The 20,491-nt window shown below is 34.5% G+C and overlaps 1 protein-coding gene and 1 pseudogene across 9 annotated transcripts in view; both read left to right on the top strand.

Moving 5' to 3' along the window:
- Positions 1-20,491, top strand: part of SPAG16 (sperm associated antigen 16) — a 908,675-nt gene that overhangs the window by 261,604 nt on the left and 626,580 nt on the right. The window lies entirely within an intron of this gene.
- LOC140625353 (formin-1 pseudogene) overlaps positions 8,826-20,491 on the top strand; it is a 44,139-nt pseudogene continuing 32,473 nt past the window's right edge.

Raw genomic sequence — 20,491 nt, 5'->3', positions numbered from 1 at the left:
GGTGCACTGTTTGTTATATCTTTATTTTCAGCACCTAATATAGTGTATGACACATATGACGTGTTCAGTAGACACACTTTGAATAAATGAGTGAATAAAAAAATGAATGAGTAAATAAAACAAGTACCTTGGTTGGGTCAATCCAGTTTCCTTATTGTTGAGGTAAGCAACAGATTTAATACTTCTATAGGAAGAATTTGTTTAAAAATCCCTACTAGCAACATTCAAAGTGACTCAAACCGTTTGAAGAAATGTAATCTCACACACACAAAAATGAATCAAGACTAGTTATGATATGTAAACTTTGCAAAGCAATCATGTCAAGAAGTAGAAGATAAAGATTATAAGTAAAACACAGATTGTGCTGTTCTATAAATCATAATGATATGCAAAATGGATGAATTGCTGCGCAATGTGCTATGATCAGGCATTAGGCACTTATATCTCCTTAACCAGTTTTCTAAATCTGGTACATACCTTTTCTTTGGTGAAATTGTACACTGCTTTGAATAATGACTATATAGATGGGCATTGTGACTCTTCATAGAGTTCATTAAGATAGTAAAGAGACTGAACTGCTTCTGTGCATAAAAATTGCAAAGGACCAGCTGTATTAAAAGGTGCAGAGAGGATTCACAAAAAGCTAGAATTTGCTTTGTGCTTTACTAGACTCCTGGGAGTAATCAGGACCCCCATTTAGTACAGGCACTAAATTGTGTCATGATGCTTTTGTAAAACTGGAAATATTTGTATCCTGGAGGACAGCCAGGATTTTCCTGACCTCATACAAAAAAGCTGGAAACCTAGTTGCAGAGAAAGCTTGATCTTACAATTAAACCATAAGTCAATATTCACAAATTTATGTAAACTTGGCTGTGATAACACTGAGAGGTGTAATTTCAGACTGGTGTTAAAAGAGCACGGTCTTGTTCATTGGTCTATTAAGCAATTCAGTGCATGGCAATTTGGAGGCAGTGCTAAGGCCTATATTCTTTCTCTTTGACTAGAACTGTGTAGACAAAGTAGTGAACTTCTAAAAATGCTGTTAAGTTTTAATGGTGACATTTCTGGACTATAAGATAAGAGAAATGGACTTTGGTGATTGAAGGACTGGAGGAAAGAATTGTGTCAGTGATGCTGAGAAGCTTTCATATTGTTTTGTAGTATGATAGCTTGACTTCAGCCTACAGACAAAGGCATATGACTTGTGAGGTTTAAAGTATTCATACTATGGGCAGATTTATTATACAGACTGTTTCATTGACATGCTGTTTCTGCCTGTATGTCTATTTGAGATCTCAGGACTGTTTAATTATTTAGTTCATTTGTTCATTATTTAGTTCATTTTTCATTATTTAGTTCATTTGTTCATTATTTAGTTCATTCCTTCTTATTCTTTCAACTGTCAATTACTTATTTCCTTTCCTTTTTAGTCACTAAAAATAAAGCAACATGATGCTCTAAGAGTTCATGGTAACATAAAGGAGGAAGACAACTAAAATGATACACTGAAATTACTAAAACAATAGGCAAAACTTTGAGGAAAGAGGAAATGATTAATTTTCTATATGGGATTTGATAAGTCAAAAAGAAAGACTTCACTAGAGATGATTCCATTTGATGAGTAGCATTCATCTAGATATTGAAAGAAGAAAGGCCTGGTAGGCAAAAGGAAGTTATTACTTGATTGTAAACCAACTTTGAGACCACTGAATCATGTAGGCTAATTTTAATTTATTGCTCCTCTTGCTCCATTACAACCATCTCCACAACCATGTGAAGAACCTCTACCAAGCAGGACCGTATGTCACTTGCAATCCCTTAACTACTGTGGATTTCTCTTATATTCTATCGTGTGTCATAATTAGTACTGAACTAGTGTTGTACTAAATTATAAGTTCTGTGTCATCTTTTCCCCCCATAGACGGCACCTGCGTACATGGTGGTCTACTGAGTAAGATAGCCTGGGTATAACTTCATAGGAAGTTCAGAGGATAGGAGGTGGAATACAGAGCTCAATATAACAGTTGTGTGTCCTCACGTGTGGCACTTTGATCTAAAAGGAAAAAATATGAGCCCCAAAATAATACTAACTTAGTATATTATGGAATCATACTTGTCAAAGCATATAGATTAACATAACAATGATTTTATAGCAGGATTATCTAAATTTAAATTTGTGAACATTTTTTAATTCAACTATTAACTAAAGAAGCTAACTACTTCCTTAGAAAATATGGAGCTTATATTAGCATTCCAGGATCTATATAGTTTTTAATGCCTGTTTACTTATATTTTTGCTTACAAGATTCAGAAATTAGTTCACTGATCTCAATTATGACATTGAATTATTTTGTAGTAAATAAATTAATCTGCTTGACCTTTGTAGCATTGTATTAGAAAAGGAGGGAAATACAGAGGTATGTATTTTAGTTTCTAGATTATAGTTAGAACACAGAATAGCTGTTTCTTTGAGTATATATATCTTCTGTGGAAAAATCTTAAAAATTCTTCTGTTCAGGTAGTTTATGGGAATATCTTAGGCTTTCTATGTATAAATCATATCAATATAAAAACATTTTATATTGATTATTTAATTCTCTTATTGCACTGCTCAAAATTCTAATGTTAAATAATAGTGATGATAATTATCATTATAAACTCCCAGATTTTAATGGAAATGATTTTAGGATTTTTATTGCTTATAGTACTTTCTTTTGTTTATGGTAAACAATTTTTTTATCATATTTAAGTTATTTTTGCCTATTTCTATTTTTATAAAGTTTATTTGAAGAATGCATCTAATTCACATGAGTGTTAGGATTTTCATGGGTGGTTATTTGTTTTGATCGTCTTTTCCCCCTGTTTTATTTGTTCTGCTAGAAACTTTTTTTTTTTTTTTTTAGTTTTTGGTAACACTTGGAGTTCAGGAATTTGGCAAGAATATATCTAATATTATAATTTTTCTCATTATACCTCCATTGCTGATCATTTCAATCTAGGGACTCCATTCTTTTTAAGCAAGTGGAATTTTCTTTGTTGTTTAATTATTGCCTTTCCTGCAACTTTTCTTTTTTGTTTTGTTTTGTTTCTGGAAATCCAGTACAAGTTTAATTTTTCAGGGTTTAACCTTGAGTCTTGCGTTTTTTCCCTTATGATATCCATCTCTTAGTATCTTTGGTTTATGCCTTCAGATATTTCTTCCATTTACTATAGCAGATAATTAATATGATTCTCAGTTGTGACCATCACTCATTTCTTCTGCTCAAACTTCTAATTTTTATTTTAGTTTCTGAAACACTTCTCTTTTGTGTGGGACTTCTATTTCTTTAATAGAAATTCAGTATATGATTTTCCACATGAACAGGCAACAAGAAAAAAGATATATTTGACTTCTGCTCACTCCATATATAAAAACCAACTCTAGATAGTCCTAGGAATGAAATGTCAATAATAAAAATTTTAAAATTTTAGTTAAATTTTATTTTATTTTTTTAAATTTTAGTTGAATTTTAAAGACAATTTATCTTTTAAAACTTGATGAGGAGGGGCACTTTGGTGGCTCAGTCAGTTTAAGTGACTCTTGATTTTAGCTCAGGTCACGATCTCGGGGTGATGAAATCCAGCCCTGAGTTGGGCTCTGTTCTGGGTGTGGAGCCTGCTTAAGATTGTCTCTCTCCGAAATCTCACAGAGGAAGACATAGACATGGCCAACATGCACATGAGAAAATGCTCTGCATCACTTGCCATCAGGGAAATACAAATCAAAACCACAATGAGATACCACCTCACACCAGTGAGAATGGGGAAAATTAACAAGGCAGGAAACCACAAATGTTGGAGAGGATGCGGAGAAAAGGGAACCCTCTTACACTGTTGGTGGGAATGTGAGCTGGTGCAGCCACTCTGGAAAACTGTGTGGAGGTTCCTCAAAGAGTTAAAAATAGACCTGCCCTACGACCCAGCAATTGCACTGTTGGGGATTTACCCCAAAGATTCAGATGCAGTGAAACGCCGGGACACCTGCACCCCAATATTTCTAGCAGCAATGTCCACAATAGCCAAACTGTGGAAGGAGCCTCGGTGTCCATCGAAAGATGAATGGATAAAGAAGCTGTGGTCTATGGATACAATGGAATATTCCTCAGCCATTAGAAACGACAAATACCCACCATTTGCTTTGACGTGGATGGAACTGGAGGGTATGATGCTGAGTGAAGTAAGTAAATCGGAGAAGGACAAACTAACTCTGGGAAACGAACTAGGGGTGGTGGAAGGGGAGGACGGTAGGGGTAGGGGTGAATGGGTGACAGGCACTGAGGGGGGCACTTGATGGGATGAGCACTGGGTGTTATTCTGTATGTTGGTAAATTGAACACCAATAAAAAATAAATTTATTAATAAAAAAAAAGATTGTCTCTCTCCTTCTCCCTCTTCCCAACTTGTCTCTCTTAAAATATAAAATAAAATACAGACAAAACTTGGGGGGGAGGTAAAAATTTATTAAACAGAACATAAAGAGAACTGACTATAAAATAGAAAATAGAAGGTTGGTAAATTTGATTTTCTTGGAATTAGTAACTTTGATATGTAAAAACACCTTAAAGAAATAAAAAAATAAATTATAGATTGAAAGAATGCATTTTTATTACATACAACCAAGTATTAAATATCAAGTATATAAAAATAAATCCTGTAAATTAAAAAAAGCACAAATAATTCAACAGAATTCAACAGAAAAATGGGCATAAATCAAGAATACCTCTTTACTGAAGAGGTAATATATCTTAGCAATAAACATTTAAAAAATTTTTAGGCTTAGTGGTGATCAGAAATTGCATATTGTACTATAATGAGTTCTATTTTATATCCATTTTATTGGGAAAAAAGAATAAAAAACTCATTTATACCAAGTGATTAAAAGAATGTGAGTCCTCAGGATCTCTTCTACATTGTTTCTTTAAACATAAATTGGTTCAGATGTTTTGGAAAACAGTTTAATATTATTGTGTTCAGTGTTCCTTGCCTTATGGTGAAGTAATTCTGACTAGATATCCAAAAGAAAATCTTTTCTGTGTACACTGGAGACATATAAAAGGATGTTCAGAGCAGGTGTCTTCAAAATAGCAAATATGTGGAAGCAAATCAAATGTTTCCATAGCAGGAGGGAGGCTGAATCTAGGTGGAATAGACTGTTGTAAAGCAATAAAATTAATAAACTCTAATAGATCAATTGTTAAAATTATGTGTCAGTTTGACTGAGCTTAAGAATGCCCAGATAGCTGGTAAAAATTATTTCTGGATTTTTCCGTGAGTATGTTTCCAAAATAGATTGGCATTTGAATTGATAGATGAGGTAAAGAAGAATGCCTTCATCTCTGAAGGTGGGCATTGTCCAGTCCACTGAGGGCCTGAATAGGACAGAAAGGTGGAGGAAGGAGGACAAATTCTCTCTCTCCACTTGAGCTGAGATACAAATATTTTCCTGCCCTCATACATTAATGATTCCGGTTTTTGGGCCTTCAGAATTAGACAGGGATTAACACCATCATCCCCCTTTTCCCACCATTATCAGGCTTTTGTACATGGACTGGGACTTACACCACTGGCTCCCCTGATTCTCATGCTTTCCTACGCAGACTGAATTATACCACTGGGTTTCCAGATTCCCAGTTTTCAGACAATAGATTGTGGAATTCCATAGCTTCTGTAATCACATGAGCTAATTCCTATAATAAATATCCTCTTATGTATATCTTTGTATGTCCTATTGGTTCTGGAGAATCCAGAGTAATAAAAATGGTATACAACAGTATGCATTATTCCTAGCTGTAACAACCTGATCAATTTAAACATAATACAATTTAAATCAATTTTTTATTAAGAAATATAGATGATATAAAACTAAATGAAAAAGAAAGAAAGGGAATGACAAACACAAGCTTTAAAGGGGTTATTCTCTTGGAAAAAGGAAGAGAGAGAATGGGGTAAAGGAAGATCACATAAATAGATATGAATAATTGGTGAGACCCTACTTTTTGTATTGTGTATGGTGGTCTCTCAGGTGCTTATTACACTACTCAAAAGAGATGCATGAATGAATAAACACAGAGGGCCATGCATGGATCAGTTATGAAAGTGTATTTCATCAAGGCATAGGATTCATCAAATTTTCTATACTATGGTTTGGAACAAAAAGTTGCTATTTCTTTATTCCAGAGTGTTATTTTTCTAGAGACCGTTCTTTCTGCTTTGTTCTGAGCCCTTGTCTGGAGTATGCTGTTACTTTTGTCCATTATTTTAGGACTCAGGTCCAGCTGCTGGTGTTCTTTATGTGGTGATGATTCCTAGAGGGATAAGTGGTGCCTTGACTATGCTCCTTTGAATCTTTGATTTAGTAGTAGGCAAACAGAAGGTTCCTCATTGAAGTCCCAGAAGAAAAGCTTCTCTTCTCACCAGTCTCCTTGTAGTCTTCTAGCCTCTGTTGGGTATCAAACCTTACAGCCCCTCTTTATGCTCTGAAGACCAGCCAGACAAGACATATTAATGAGACATAATGGCACCACTCCCAACTGAGGATTTCTATAGACAAAGCACTTGCCAGGACCTGTCTCAGTCTAATCTAAACCATGGATTTCTCTATCACCAGGTTCCAGACTCTCTCAGCCCTGAAAGGTACAAGTCATGCTCCAAGTGTCTGTATCAAAACCAAAAGAGATCTGAAGGCTCAGTTGCTTCCTCTAATTTATCCCTCCCTTTGGCCACAGCAGCTTCTTGGCTCACAGGAAGATGTGTTATACTTAAGAGAGAAGAGGAGCTAGGAAATTACAGTTGCTATTTTCCCAGAAAGGTACTCTCTGAAAAGATTCCTTTAGTTTGGCTACAGTTTTCATTTTCATAGGATTAACAGGTCAAAATTATAGAAATTTTCTATTTTATGTATTTATCTATCCATTCACTCATTCATTAATCATTTTTATTCTCCTTCATTTGCTGGACTTGAACATTTTTCCATTTATATTTTTGCAAAATAAAGGAAAGAAAAAGCTCCAGGAATAGCAATCAGTTTTAACATTTACAGCTGGCAGAGCAGGTTTGAGAATAATCTAACTTTGTGAATGACTACAAAGGGTGTTAATTAAGTAGCAGGTGTTTTATCACCTATGTCTATTTGAAAAAAAAAATGCAGCACAGATGTAGAAAGCTTAAGTGCATCTATAGTTTGTATAACAAAACTCTATATTCACTGGGTTCCATCTGTCACACTAACCTCAAACTACACTTAGCGCCAGCCAATTAACACCTTGATTAAGCTATAGACCACCTGCAGCTTCAGCAATGTAATGAATTTACTAACTTTTATATAAACTCACTGTTTTTAATACCTAGATTAAAACAGCATAGAGAAGAGGAGGAAAAATTCACACTTCAGCTTTGGCATGTTCACAAATGCACACACACATTCACTAAGTCATGCACATTAGTTGTTTCATCTCTGCTTCTCTTCATTTCTTCATTCTATCAGGCATGGGATATTTGGTTGAAGGCCTTTCTGGCTCACATAAACCCACAAACTGCAGGCAGAAACGACAAGTATTCCCAATTTGCTTAGCTCAGGTTGTAGGTTGTTCTGAATGGCATTGGGTACCCTGGTTGACCCAGTGTAGATTAGTTGCCTAATCTCATAACTACAATAACAGAAGCCCACCATAACCATGTAGCAGGAGCAGGTGACCAAGTATTTTTGGGTTCAAATAAATAACATAAATGCACAATATGTGATAATTGAAGTGTGCATGTTAGATGTACAAAGTAAATTTTCAGTCTTCATTTTTCTTCATAAAATCTGCATTATCACTTGGAAACTGTGAAGTAGATTTTCTTTTCATACTCAGAAAAAAAAGTGATTGCCCATTAGAGAAAACTAAGATATCAGTTAAAATATTTTTAAGCAGAAAAGTGACATTCTGAATAGTGAGTTTCATTATACCTTGCCTAATAGCAGCTTGCAGAATTGATTGGAGGGAGAAAAGCTGGAAAAATAAGATCATTTGGGTATAATGTTATAAAAGGAGAAGAGTTAGAGTCCAAGGATAGGTTTGTGATTCTAGAGAGAGGTTCACAACCAGTGGGAAGGTAGATGATGACTAGTCTATTTATTCTGTCTCAATGGTTGCAATAGTTATGGATGAGTTTTTCTCAATTCAGCATGAAAAATCATGCTGCTTTATGATAAAAAAAATATCAAGGATAATGCTGGAAAATGGAAAATAGAAAAACAGCAAAATAAACTAGAGTAAAAATATATTTGATTTTGCATAGCACATATTATTAAGAAGCTCACTGCAGAATTAGTTATTCAGGACAAGATGAGAGAGAGTCATTCAGTTATTCAGGACTCGCCATCAGAGTGCATTCTTATTAACAGGGCCCAGAGACTGCTATGACTCTAAGTATTATTATTCCTTACTCATCCTTCTGTAAAGAAGAAGAAAAGGAAATTCCTGAATTTTATTATATTCTACTTTCTGGGGGAGAGAATCAGTTTTTAGTTTAATGCATTTCATGTCTAGTAAAAGTTAATTTAAAAATATTTTATTTACCTTGAAATCATGTGGGATAAATGTAAAAGAACAATAAATAGTCCCTGAAATATAATGGAATAAAGGATTTGTAACAGGGATTTGACCAGATGCAATTTGTGGAGTTAATTAAATAATCTCCATAAGTCTGTTGTTTTAGCGTCCGATGTTGGAACTTGGAGTTTTCAGGGCAGGCAGTTGAGAAGGAAAGATGGATGTAAATCAAGGGAGAACAAAGGCAAGATGGAACACGTATGGCAGGAGATGGAACTTATGGGATGGACAGAACAGGCGTCAGTTTTCATTGCCCTCATCCTTAGTGATGTGGGTGTCCTGCAAGAGAATCTGGCACTCTTTATCTCAGAGCTAACCATACATGGCTCAGAAATTGAAGAAGAATCCAAGGGAAGTTGGAGCACTTGTGTGATTGGCTGCTATCCATGCCAAATTGATGAATAGGCAGATTGGTAACAATGTGTAAGACCTACAAAGGACCCTGGTGACCCTGCCCTTAAATTCAGAGGTAAGAATTGATATGACTGGAGGTTTACTTTTGTCCTCAAAATCTTATAGGAAAAAAAAATGCCTCTTGTGGTCCACCCTAATGGGAAGTATCTAGAGAACTCTGGAAAACAGTTCAACTTGCCCTAGTTGGCACATTATAAAACCTTTAGAGTTTATCGGTTTTCAGCCAAAAAGTTCCACACATTTTTTGGCCATAATTAATCTGCAAATAAACAAAGTCATACTTTTGCCTAATATGAATATGTGACAAAAGTCTTCTGCCTTACAACTCAACATAGGTTCATTCTTTCCCCTGACTAGTATACAAATCCCTTATTTTATTGATTCATACTCCTTCTTTGATATCCTATAACTTAAATAAGTAAGATATATTTTGTTAACCATGTATCTTACATGATAGTTGAATAGGAAGAATTAATATTTGTTTCATTTATGTAGGTACATACATACACATGCATACACAGCATTCATTCATATTAAAATAATGAAAAACTCAACAATTACAGCTTTACAATTATAATATCTAAGTTGGTCATGTGGTTGTAGAAGATATTTCCATTTTCTATCTATTCCACTTTCTCAGCTGTCCCTTGCAAGGCAACTACCTCAGGTCAGGCCATTACAAGTTCTTCAAGCAAGGCAAGATTAGCTTTCCCAGGCTGGAGTAGAAGGAATGCCTCTGATGGCAAAGCAGGCTAGACAAAATTTGGATTTAGTGTTCCCATTTCATCCAAGTTTGCCATATGTCTTCATCTTAATTTTCACGGTCCTATTCCTTTCCATTGAATTCTCTATGTTTAACAAAAAATGATCCTGTGAGTTTGAAATTTCAGTCTGCAATGTAATTAGTCATGGTGATTAGACTTTGGATTTGGTTTCAAATCTATCAAACTTGAGGTTACAGGAGATAGGTATTTCTTTCAGGGCAAGTTTAGAAGTTCAGGTCCCTTATGTGAACTTTAGCTAGAAATTTAAAGCTCTGAAACCATTTTCCTTTGATAGTTACCAAATACTGTTTCAGTTAGTAGCAGAATCACTGGAGGGTTGTGTGCATTGGCGTGTGCTCATGCACACACACACACATACATACATAATTTGTTGCAAGAATTTGACCCATATGCAATTATGGAAGCTGGCTCCTACAGTCTCTGTAAGCCTATTCATTTTGCATCTGATGCTGGACCTGAAGGTTTGTAGGATAGGCAGTCAGGAAGGAAAAAGGAGAAGGATGTAAAGTGAGAGAAAACAAAGACAAAGTAAAATCCACAAGTGTGAATTGGATTTCACCAGTGTTGGGTTCTCACTCCCTCAACCTTAATGATATGGGTGTTCTACAGGGGAAACTGGTGCTTCCCTCTTTTTTTTTTTTTAAAGATTTTATTTATTTATCCATGAGAGACACACAGAGAGAAAGAGGCAGAGACACAGGCAGAGGGAGAAGCAGGCTCCATGCAGGGAGCCCGACGTGGGACTCGATCCCGGGACTCCAGGATCACGCCCCGGGCCGAAGGCAGGCGCTAAACCGCTGAGCCACCCAGGGATCCCCAGGTGCTTCCCTCTTGAAGATGAGCACATACTTGTCCCCAGGGCATGAGAAACTGAAGAAATATCCAGGAGAAGGTGGAGAAGTCATAGGCTCAACTGCTACTCCATGTCAATCTGTTGAGCCAGCAGATGAGTGATGTATCAACTACAAAAGTACTCCTTGACTCTGTCTCAAATTTTTTCCAAGCATAAGAAACTATTTGGATGCTGCTTCCCTCTTCCCACTAAATCAAATCCCAAAATATCTCTTATGGCCCACACTAATATGAAACATACAGGGAAGGGAATTATAAGAATGTAGTTTTGCCTAGGCAAGTCCACATATTACTAAGCGGTTTATAGTGTTTGTGTACCGTGTGTATACAATTAATATTCCTTTTTAAAAAAGATTTTATTTATTTATGAGGGAGAGAGAGAGAGAGAGAGAGGCAGTCAGAGACATAGGCAGAGGGAGAAGCAGGCTCCATGAAAAGAGCCCGATGTGGGACTTGATCCCGGATGCTGGCATCACACCCTGAGACAAAGGCAGACGGTCAACAGCTAAGCCACCCAGGTGTCCCTAATAGTTTGGTTTTAAAAATTAACCTAATTTTGAACACTTTTCTGTAAGGTCAAGCATGTAGAAATACCAGTAAGTTTGAAGCCAAATGCTCTTCATTGGCCCTTTGAAATATTAAATACTATGACTTTAGTCATTTTTCCTCCTTGCTCTTAAATTTTGAACTCACGTTGAGTACTCCACTTCCTCCCTCTCTTACTGCCTCCTATGTACATAGATAGTAGCTATCTTTGAAGATATAATTCAGTTTAGATAATTTATGGCTATATTTAAATGTTATTCTAATTTACTCAGGTTGATACCTTTTCTTGATTTTAAGCCATAAACAAAACTTTGGTGTTACATGAGTTGCTATGTATTGAGTAAAACCTACCTTCGAGAAAATAATGAATATAGTGGCAAATCCTAGGAAGATTTATCCATCTCTCAAAATTGTACAAAAAAAGTACAATAGGTTTGTACTTCAAAACAGAGCCAATTCTTCAATTCTTCATTGGCTACCAATGAGTTATTTTTTTCTTTCTTTGGAACTCTAAACAATCACTGCTTCTGATTAATTCTGTCATATGAATCACATTCCTTGCTTTGTATTAATTTCCTTGATATATTCTATGAATAAAACATAAGTTTGAATGTAGTTACTATTTCCTTTCCACACAACTGAAGGTATATTTAAACTATTAAAAAAATATGGTTAAGTGTGACTTAAGAGAACCTTACATTTTTATGATATTCATTTTAATAGTTACTTGATAATTTGAAATAATTTGAGAAAAATAAAATTTATAATTCTGTGAATATAAAAATCAATTGGTGTACTCCAATTTGATAATTGTAGATTTGTAGTTTAAATTAGAAAGTCTGCAGCATTTTCCATTTGTAACTGTGATAATGAATATTAAATTATATTACTCAATAGTTTGAGTAATATAAACTTTTAAAATTGCTTTAATCCATATATTCACTTAGTCAAATATCACTAGCCTGAATCTTTTTTTTTAAGATTTTATTTATTTATTCATGAGAGACACAGAGAGAGAGGCAGAGACAGAGGCAGAGGGAGAAGCAGGCACCATTCAGGGAGCCTGACGTGGGACTCGATCCCGGGACTCCAGGATCATGCCCTGGGCCAAAGGCAGACACCCAACTGCTGAACCACCCAGGCGTCCCACTAGCCTGAATTTTAAATTATTGAGAACACAACCAAAATCCAGCATGTCATATAAAAGACTCTGAATATCTAGATAACATATTTCAAAACCCACAGAATAATTCACAAGAGAATCACTCAGGTAACCTGCAAATGTAATGGACACTTAAGCATCTGTTTTTCTAATGTTTGCAAATTAGAAGTCACAATATAAAGATAGAGGAGGCTTTAAAAACAGAAATCCTCTTACAACTAACTATAAGTGGCACCACTATATTTATTATATTTGATGAGGGGGGAAAGAGAATAATGCAAATATCATTGAAAATAATTTAAGAACTTTAGCAGTTATGGAGAATTTAGTTTAAGAGGAAAATAAATATTTAATAGTCTTAGTGGTGACCTTGAGTCATTACAAAGTACACAGTAAACATTACATTCTAATTTAAAAAGCCCCGATAATTTAGGATATGGTTTAGTAGGTTTGTTTTTGTTTTTAATCTCAGCTGATCAAAATAAGGACAAAGGACATTTAAAAAGATATACACAGTTATAAAAAAAAAAAAAAAAGATATACACAGTATTTAAAATGTTATTTCCCTGAAAAGTTATCTTGACATTGCTACATAGATATTTAAGTAGAACTAAATTTTGTTAAATCATAAAAGAATTATAATAAAATTTAATAGATAATCTTTATAATCCTTATCCCATATAGTTGACATTAAAATATTACTATAAATCCCATATAAATCACTAGTATTGAAGGTATAATAGAGCAAACCAGGCAGCCATAATATGAAATGAAGGATCTCAGAGAGGAAGGAAGTACATTCAGGGGAACTTTATATGCATGGCATCTCTTTCTCTAGGACCACTGAAAATCAAATATTAAGCATTAGACTAAACCTGGTAGTCTCCCTAGATAAGAGTATAGCACTACGAAGAGAACCAAAACGTGGGTCCAAGAGCCCTTAGTAAGGGATTCATGGAGTAGCAAGCTTAACATTGAAGCTTGTAATTTTTCCCCAAGGATTTTGTTAACTCCTCAACTGCACTTATGTTAGAGACTGAGTAAAAAGGAGAGAGAAGCTGTTGAGACCAAGACTTAGCCTTAAAAAGTAAAAACTTTTTTCACAGCATTGAGGAAACATATAAACATATAAATGCTTGAGAAGTAAGAGGGCCTTTTAAAAATGCCCTGGGATTTTAGTTTACAAGGGCCATAGCCTCAAAAATAGGGCAAAGGGACAGGTGTCAGTATTATGAATATCGAGATGACTGACTCATGCTCTACCTGCCTCCAGGAAGAAAATCAAATACAAAGCATCCAGTAAAAATAATGATCAGGTATGATAGGGAAAAGGATCGAAGGACTCCAAGAAAAAAATTAAACATTAGAAACAGATTTGAATGATGGACATAATGAATTGATAATTTTTAATATGTTAAATGTGAGGAAAGGTGCATAATCCTACCACAGCACTAGAGCTTTTAAAAATCAAATGGAAATCCTATAACTGAAAAAACACATAACTGAAATTAAAAATTCAATAGATGGGCTTGATAGCAAATTAGACAATGTAAAATGAAAGCGCGGTGAACTGGAACATAGGTCAATAAAAAATATTCAGATTAAAGCACAGATTAAAAATGATGGAAAATATCCTTCAACACAATATGAGTATAAAAAAATCTATGGGATACGTTGAAGATCTAACATATTTGATATTGGATTCCCAAGAAGAGAAGAAAACAAATGTAGCAAAAGCAAGAGTTAAAGATGATCCACTACTCAAATAGTCCAAAACTGACACAACATGTTTAACATAACAATATATAATAAATTCAATAATGAACTATAACATCAGCTATAAAGGTTATATATAGTGTACAATATGAATATATGTATATTACCTGCATACATATATACATATATATGTGTACACATGTATGTATCATGTATGTTACATGTATGTGTATATATAGTTGTCACCATAATAAAACATATTTTCCTGATGTCATCTATAAAATGGATAGTTGTTGAGAGGATGAGATTCAGATCTAAGTTCATAATCCGATTCCCCTGCTTCCTGAATATATTCTCTTAGTTTATTTACACACTCAGTACATTTACACTTAGTTTATTTACACACCCAGAAGGGGCATTTGTATATAACATACTATATACTATATAAAATATATCATATAATATATATTGTATTATCTCAGAAATTGGTTGGCACACAGAAAACAAAATGATGACAGAACTAATAAATATTATTTAAAGTCATTTGGGCTGGATATCAAAGGCAAGAAAAAATGAAATGATTTATCCTGAAGCCTTGGTCCCTAACTCTAGATTATGTATTTTCTAAAAACAAACAAACAAAAAACCCATTTTGACTTCTCAGACTGTGATGTCTGTGTTCAAAGTACTCCACAATTCTAGCTAGTAACATTGGGTGGGAATTTGCTCCATTGCATGGATATAAATGACATATTGGGGTGGTATGATATGCCATTGATGGCTAGGACAGTGAAACTCCTTTCAGGTATAAAGGGGCATCGGTCTCAATGGCAATATTCTGTTTTCAATCCTTCAGCTGGTTACATAGGTGTATTCAAATTTGGAGTGAGCCTTACCTCAAAATCTGTATTTGATTCAATTTCTTGTTGGCTCTCCTTGGTTGATCAAATCCCATCAGCTGCTTCATAAAAATATCATTTAATTATGAAAAGTTAAATGCATCTTATCTTTAATCATATTTAAGAAAAGTAAATAGGACTTAATTGAATCTGAGCCAAGTTCCAATTTTATAAGTTGATGTTATGAAATGATGTTTCATTAGTTGATGTTAGCTTCATATTAAAAAATACACAAATAATTATTTAGAGGCTCCTTTAGAATTTCCTCAGCATTTATATGAACCAGTTGTGGTAATTCCTAAAATTAAATGTGGTTAGAAGGCAGTTTCTTTTTAAAGATTTTATTTATTTATTCATGAGAGACACAGAGATAGAGAGAGAGAGAGAGAGGCAGAGACATAGGCAGAGCGAGAAGCAGGGTTCATGCAGGAAGCCCAATGTAGGACTCGATCCCAGGACCCCAGGGATCACTCCCTGAGCCAAAGGCAAATGCTCAACCGCTGAGCTCCCCAGGCCTCCCAGAACGCAGTGTTTTGACGGTGCCATTCTTTCTTTCTAATAGGTAGGAGTTTTCATTCAAGATATAATATCTTTGATATTGTAAACTTTCTTCCCAGTCCCAATATGCTATCAACTAAAGTGGATATATTTAAGAAAATATACTTCGTTCAAAAGCACATCCTACTATTATTATATTCAAGTATTGAGTCTATGGGTATATGCCTTTTTTATTATCACTTAGATGACTTGTTAGACAGATTTGCACAGCATTTTGCCTTTACGTACATCAAAGGAGCCAGACTTCGTGATGTGTTTGTATTCACACATGTTTGTAAATGTCATTTCCATTTGGTTTGCCCAGCAGACAAGTAACAAAACTAGGCCCTCAGATCTGTGGCTTCACTCACTCACTGGAGAGCCTACATGAATTATATAGAAACTGGTTTGGTTACAATTCATTTACAACTTAGCATATTCTATTTGTAACAAAAATATTCTGTGATTTGAAGAATCTCAACATCTTATATGCTTCAAAATTGACAGTTTAATTTCAGGAGCTTGTATTTTAAACGTGCATGTAAAAAAAGAACTTTGAATAGTTTGTGGAGAGTCTCTGAAGTCTCAGAAGGTATCTGTTCCATATCAAATAAAACAAGTGACAGATAGTATTTAAAATTAGATTTAAATAAGACTTTTTTTGTACCTGTCTGGACTTTTTGTTTCTTTAGATCTTGACATCAATGGAATATTCATATTCTTCAACTCCTTCTTTATCATTATACTGAAATTCCCAAGTACTTGGCACAATGAAATTCTTTAAAGTCTTTAATGTATTTTAGAGACCTACGCATTTTCTTTTCATTTTTACCAGGGCTATAAAATATAATTTGTTAAGTTCATGTTTTCTGTTTCTATATCATGTCTTCTTCATATGAATGCATTAGTTGATTCTATAAAATGATAAGTACAAGTGTACTATTGAATATATTATGTAACTGAATTTGCAAACATGCACAAATACACATATTTTAAAACAACATTGTGAAATCCTAACAACATTGAGATTTTTTTTCTTTTTAAAGTTGTAAACTCTGTAGTCATACTTCAGAGATTCAAATATCAGTTTAACCACTTATGAGTGGTGGCCTTGATCAAGTTACTTAATTTCTCTCTCCTTCAGTTCCCTTGCCTGTAAAATGGGGATGTAATAATACCCACTTTACAGGAGAGTAAATGAGGTAACATATTTAACATCTCAGCATGGTGCTTGACAGGTAAGTGTTCACTGAGCTGTATTGTTATTTTAAAGTGATATTGAATATTTGACTAGGTATCTGATGGCTTTTAAAAATATTTTTTAATAAGTGGAAGATTACAGGAATTTGAAGTGAGGTACAAAAGTTGGTCTTTTCTACTGAGTGTGTGAAGCGAGTGGGAGTTACGGGGAAGTGGAGAAAGAGAAAGGATCTCAAGCAGCTTCCCCATTGAGCTGAGAGCCCAGTTCTGGAGGGCTCCATCTCACGACCCTGAGATCATGACATAGCTGAAACCCAGAGTCTGATGCTTGACCTACTGAGCCATCCGGGTGCCCCAAAGGTTACTCTTTAATTTTTTGTCATTGTACAAGTTTTGGGTACTTTTAATAACTTTCCAAGTCATTTCAGTAGCATGTTCCTACAGAGTTAGTAGTTTCAGGGTCTTGAAATCTTTTCCTTGGGAAAATCTTTACAGAAAGGAGGACAACGATCATAGAAATTTGTGATCCTAAATCTCTGAAAACCTATGTTCCTGTTTTTAATGATTTACTGTCGCACTCTAATCTTTGTAAAGAGGGAAAAGGTAGGGACCTGTATTCATCCTAGTTAGTCTGTAAATATTTCACAAGGGAAGAAATGGAGGAAGAGTTAGTAGAGGTTTCAGTGTTGATAAAAATCAAGAATGAATCTTCCCACCTAGGATTTCTTCTATGATTTTTTTTAGAAAAGAAAAATGTGTTGTACCATGTGAATTATATACTCAAAATGCATTCACATTTCCTTTCTCCTTTGTCTTTCCTGACTTTACAGAGTGGAAAGCTGAAATTATTGATTTCCCAGGGTTCCTTACATCTAGTGTTACTCACTCAACACAATTCTGGTCATGAAAAGAGGTTTCTTTGCTATTTGAAAAGGCCACAGTTCACCAGGAGAGAAAAAAAAAAAATTCTTTGCCTTTTCTCCTTTCCCTGAATCAGACTCTTACCAGACCACTTCTCCAATCTAATCTTGAGCCCTCTTGTCCTCTCTCTAGCCCACAGGCTACTACTTTCACTTGCCGGAGATACAACATGTGCCTAGAATACCCTCCTCAGTAATCCCCACCCTCTGCTATCAGTTTTCCTAGTTTCTACTTCATGATGCAGCCTCCCTTCTTCCCCAAATCCTCAGACTAGATCAGCTCCTTCTCGCATGAATTCCTGTGTAACCCTCATCACACTTTCATGTATGTGATGAAATATTTGGCTGCAAGCCACAAGCAGCAGGAATATCTGTCTTGCCTATTTCTGTGCCATAAAGAGCCAGCATTTAATGAGCCAGGCATCATAGGGTTGGCACTGTTGCAACCACTGAGTATGTACTAACTTATGCTGTGTTCATAGCAGTAAACTATTCTAAGGTGAAGCAACTGAGGAAGGGAAAGTTAAGGAGTGAGTAGGTGGCAAAGCTGGATGAAATGCAAAAAGCTTGCTCTGGAGCCTCTGTGCTTAACCACTGTTACCTATTACTGCTCTAGAAATGTGAAGAGTGAGAGGGAGTTGGGGTATTTTTAATGAAAACAGCACTAAGTGCCACTGTTGTATACTTAGAGCATGTATTAAATGATGTTTAAAATTTGTTCTGTACTATTTTTATGCATTCTTTTATATAATATCTCTAAATATTTATTGATTTTACAAATTTATTTTGCAACATCTCTTATGTTTGGAAACAGCTATTCTCAAGTATTAAAGTATGTGAGAAATACCACATAACCCATTAGAAAGTATATAACCTCCTCCCTCCTTCCCAGATACTGTAATTCATGAATATTAAGATGAATATTAAGATTGGAACCCAGCAATCCTGATTAAAAACAAACAAAAACAAAAAAATCTGACGAACTGATTGATAAACACTTAGATAAGAAATACTGCATTAATGAATAGGATAAAGGTAAAACATTTTGTGTTAATAAAAAAAAACTTGTGTTTATAAAGCTAGGATATTCTTACTTTCAAAGTTTTAAAGTATAGAACCATCTTTAAAATATACGAGAAGTCAGCTATATTTATTTTTAGATTCCCTCTGGATGATACAACTAAAAATGGTACTATGAGTACTGAAAACCAAAGTGAACTAATCAAGGCTCCTAGGAAGTAATTTTTTGATTCACTAAGCAACCCACTGAACTTTTAAAACATAGTTAAGCACAGTAAACATACCATTTCAAAATGGGATTTTTTTCTATTCCAATAACAATAAAGTTAGCTTTCTGGCCATTGTCTATTGCACTTATTTTATTGATGTATTGTATAAATATGATGTATTGTATAAATATGATTATATTTATTCTATGAATACAAAAAACTAAACAAAAATAATTGTTCCATGCTATTTATGTATTTATATATACATTTATGCATGTACATATGTATGTGGGTCTGTATGTATATGTTTACCAATGTGTGTATGTATTTAAGTCGTCTTGGTTCATGGTGGTGCTAGGTACCTAGGCATTGTTTCACCACTGTGTTTGTGTAATATTACACACAACTTTCTATTTTAAATGAATGTTTGGTGTATATATACAGATTACCTAGTTATAAAAATAAAAGTTGGAAAATCTTTGTGAAATATGCTTCAATAGACTAAATGGAAGTCTTTATAGATGTCATAAATATTTCCCTTGGTTCTCAAAGACACTGTAGATTGCTTTCTCACTTGATAGAATGTTTTCCAGATTGGATAAAAAAAAACCTGAAAAGGAGTATATATGCTAATAATTAATGTAATGTGGATATATTAATTAAGATCCACATGTAATTTGATAGGTTGTATCCAAATATTTGTCTTTCTCTAGCATAAACATAACTCTAGAAATAAACTCATTGGATTTCTCTATCATACTTGAATTTATTTTCAATTCTAAATAAATTGATCAATATCTAATACACTCCGGTGTGTGAAAAAAGATATGTTGATTTGTTTCTTTTGATTTACAAACAATGATTTTGAAGACCTAATGTCAAATATATGCTTAAGGTTCTAATGCCACTTTAATCCCAAAATATCCTTCATCATTCAATTTGCCTTTTGTCTGAAGCATCATTTTAAAAGCAATGACATTTTATTTTTGTGTATGGTGTGAGGAAATGGTCCAGTTTCATACTTCTGCATGTAGCTGTTCAATTTTCTGAAAACTATTTGTTGAAGAGACTCTCTTTTTTTCCATTGGATTTTCTTTCTTGCTTTGTTGAAGATTAGTTGGCCATAGAGTTGGGGTTCCATGGCTTGGTTCTCTACTCTGTTCCATTGGTCTATGTGTCTATTTTTGTGCCAATAACATACTGTCTTGATGATTACAGCTTTGTAGTAGAGCTTGAAGTCCAGAATTGTGATGCCACCAGTTTTTCTTTTTCAACATTCCTTTGACTATTCAGGATCCTTTCTGGTGAACAGAGTTGGTGGTATTTTGATAGGGATTGCATGGAATGTATAGATTGCTCTAGGTAGCATAGACATTTTAACCATATTTGTTTTTCCAATTCATGTGCATAGACGTTTTCCCATTTCTTTGTGTCTGCCTCATTTCTTTCATGAGTGTTCTATAGTTTTCTGAGTACAGATCCTTTGCCTTTTTGGTTAGGTTTATTCCTAGGTATCTTATGGTTTTGGGTGCAAGTGTAAATGGGATTGACTCCTTAATTTCTTCTCCTTCTGTCTTATTGTTAGTGTAGAGAAA

The sequence above is a fragment of the Canis lupus genome, chromosome 36 (genome assembly GCF_048164855.1).
Source record: "Canis lupus baileyi chromosome 36, mCanLup2.hap1, whole genome shotgun sequence".
Taxonomy (NCBI): Eukaryota; Metazoa; Chordata; class Mammalia; order Carnivora; family Canidae; genus Canis; species Canis lupus.
This window is presented reverse-complemented; position numbering and strand designations above follow the sequence as displayed.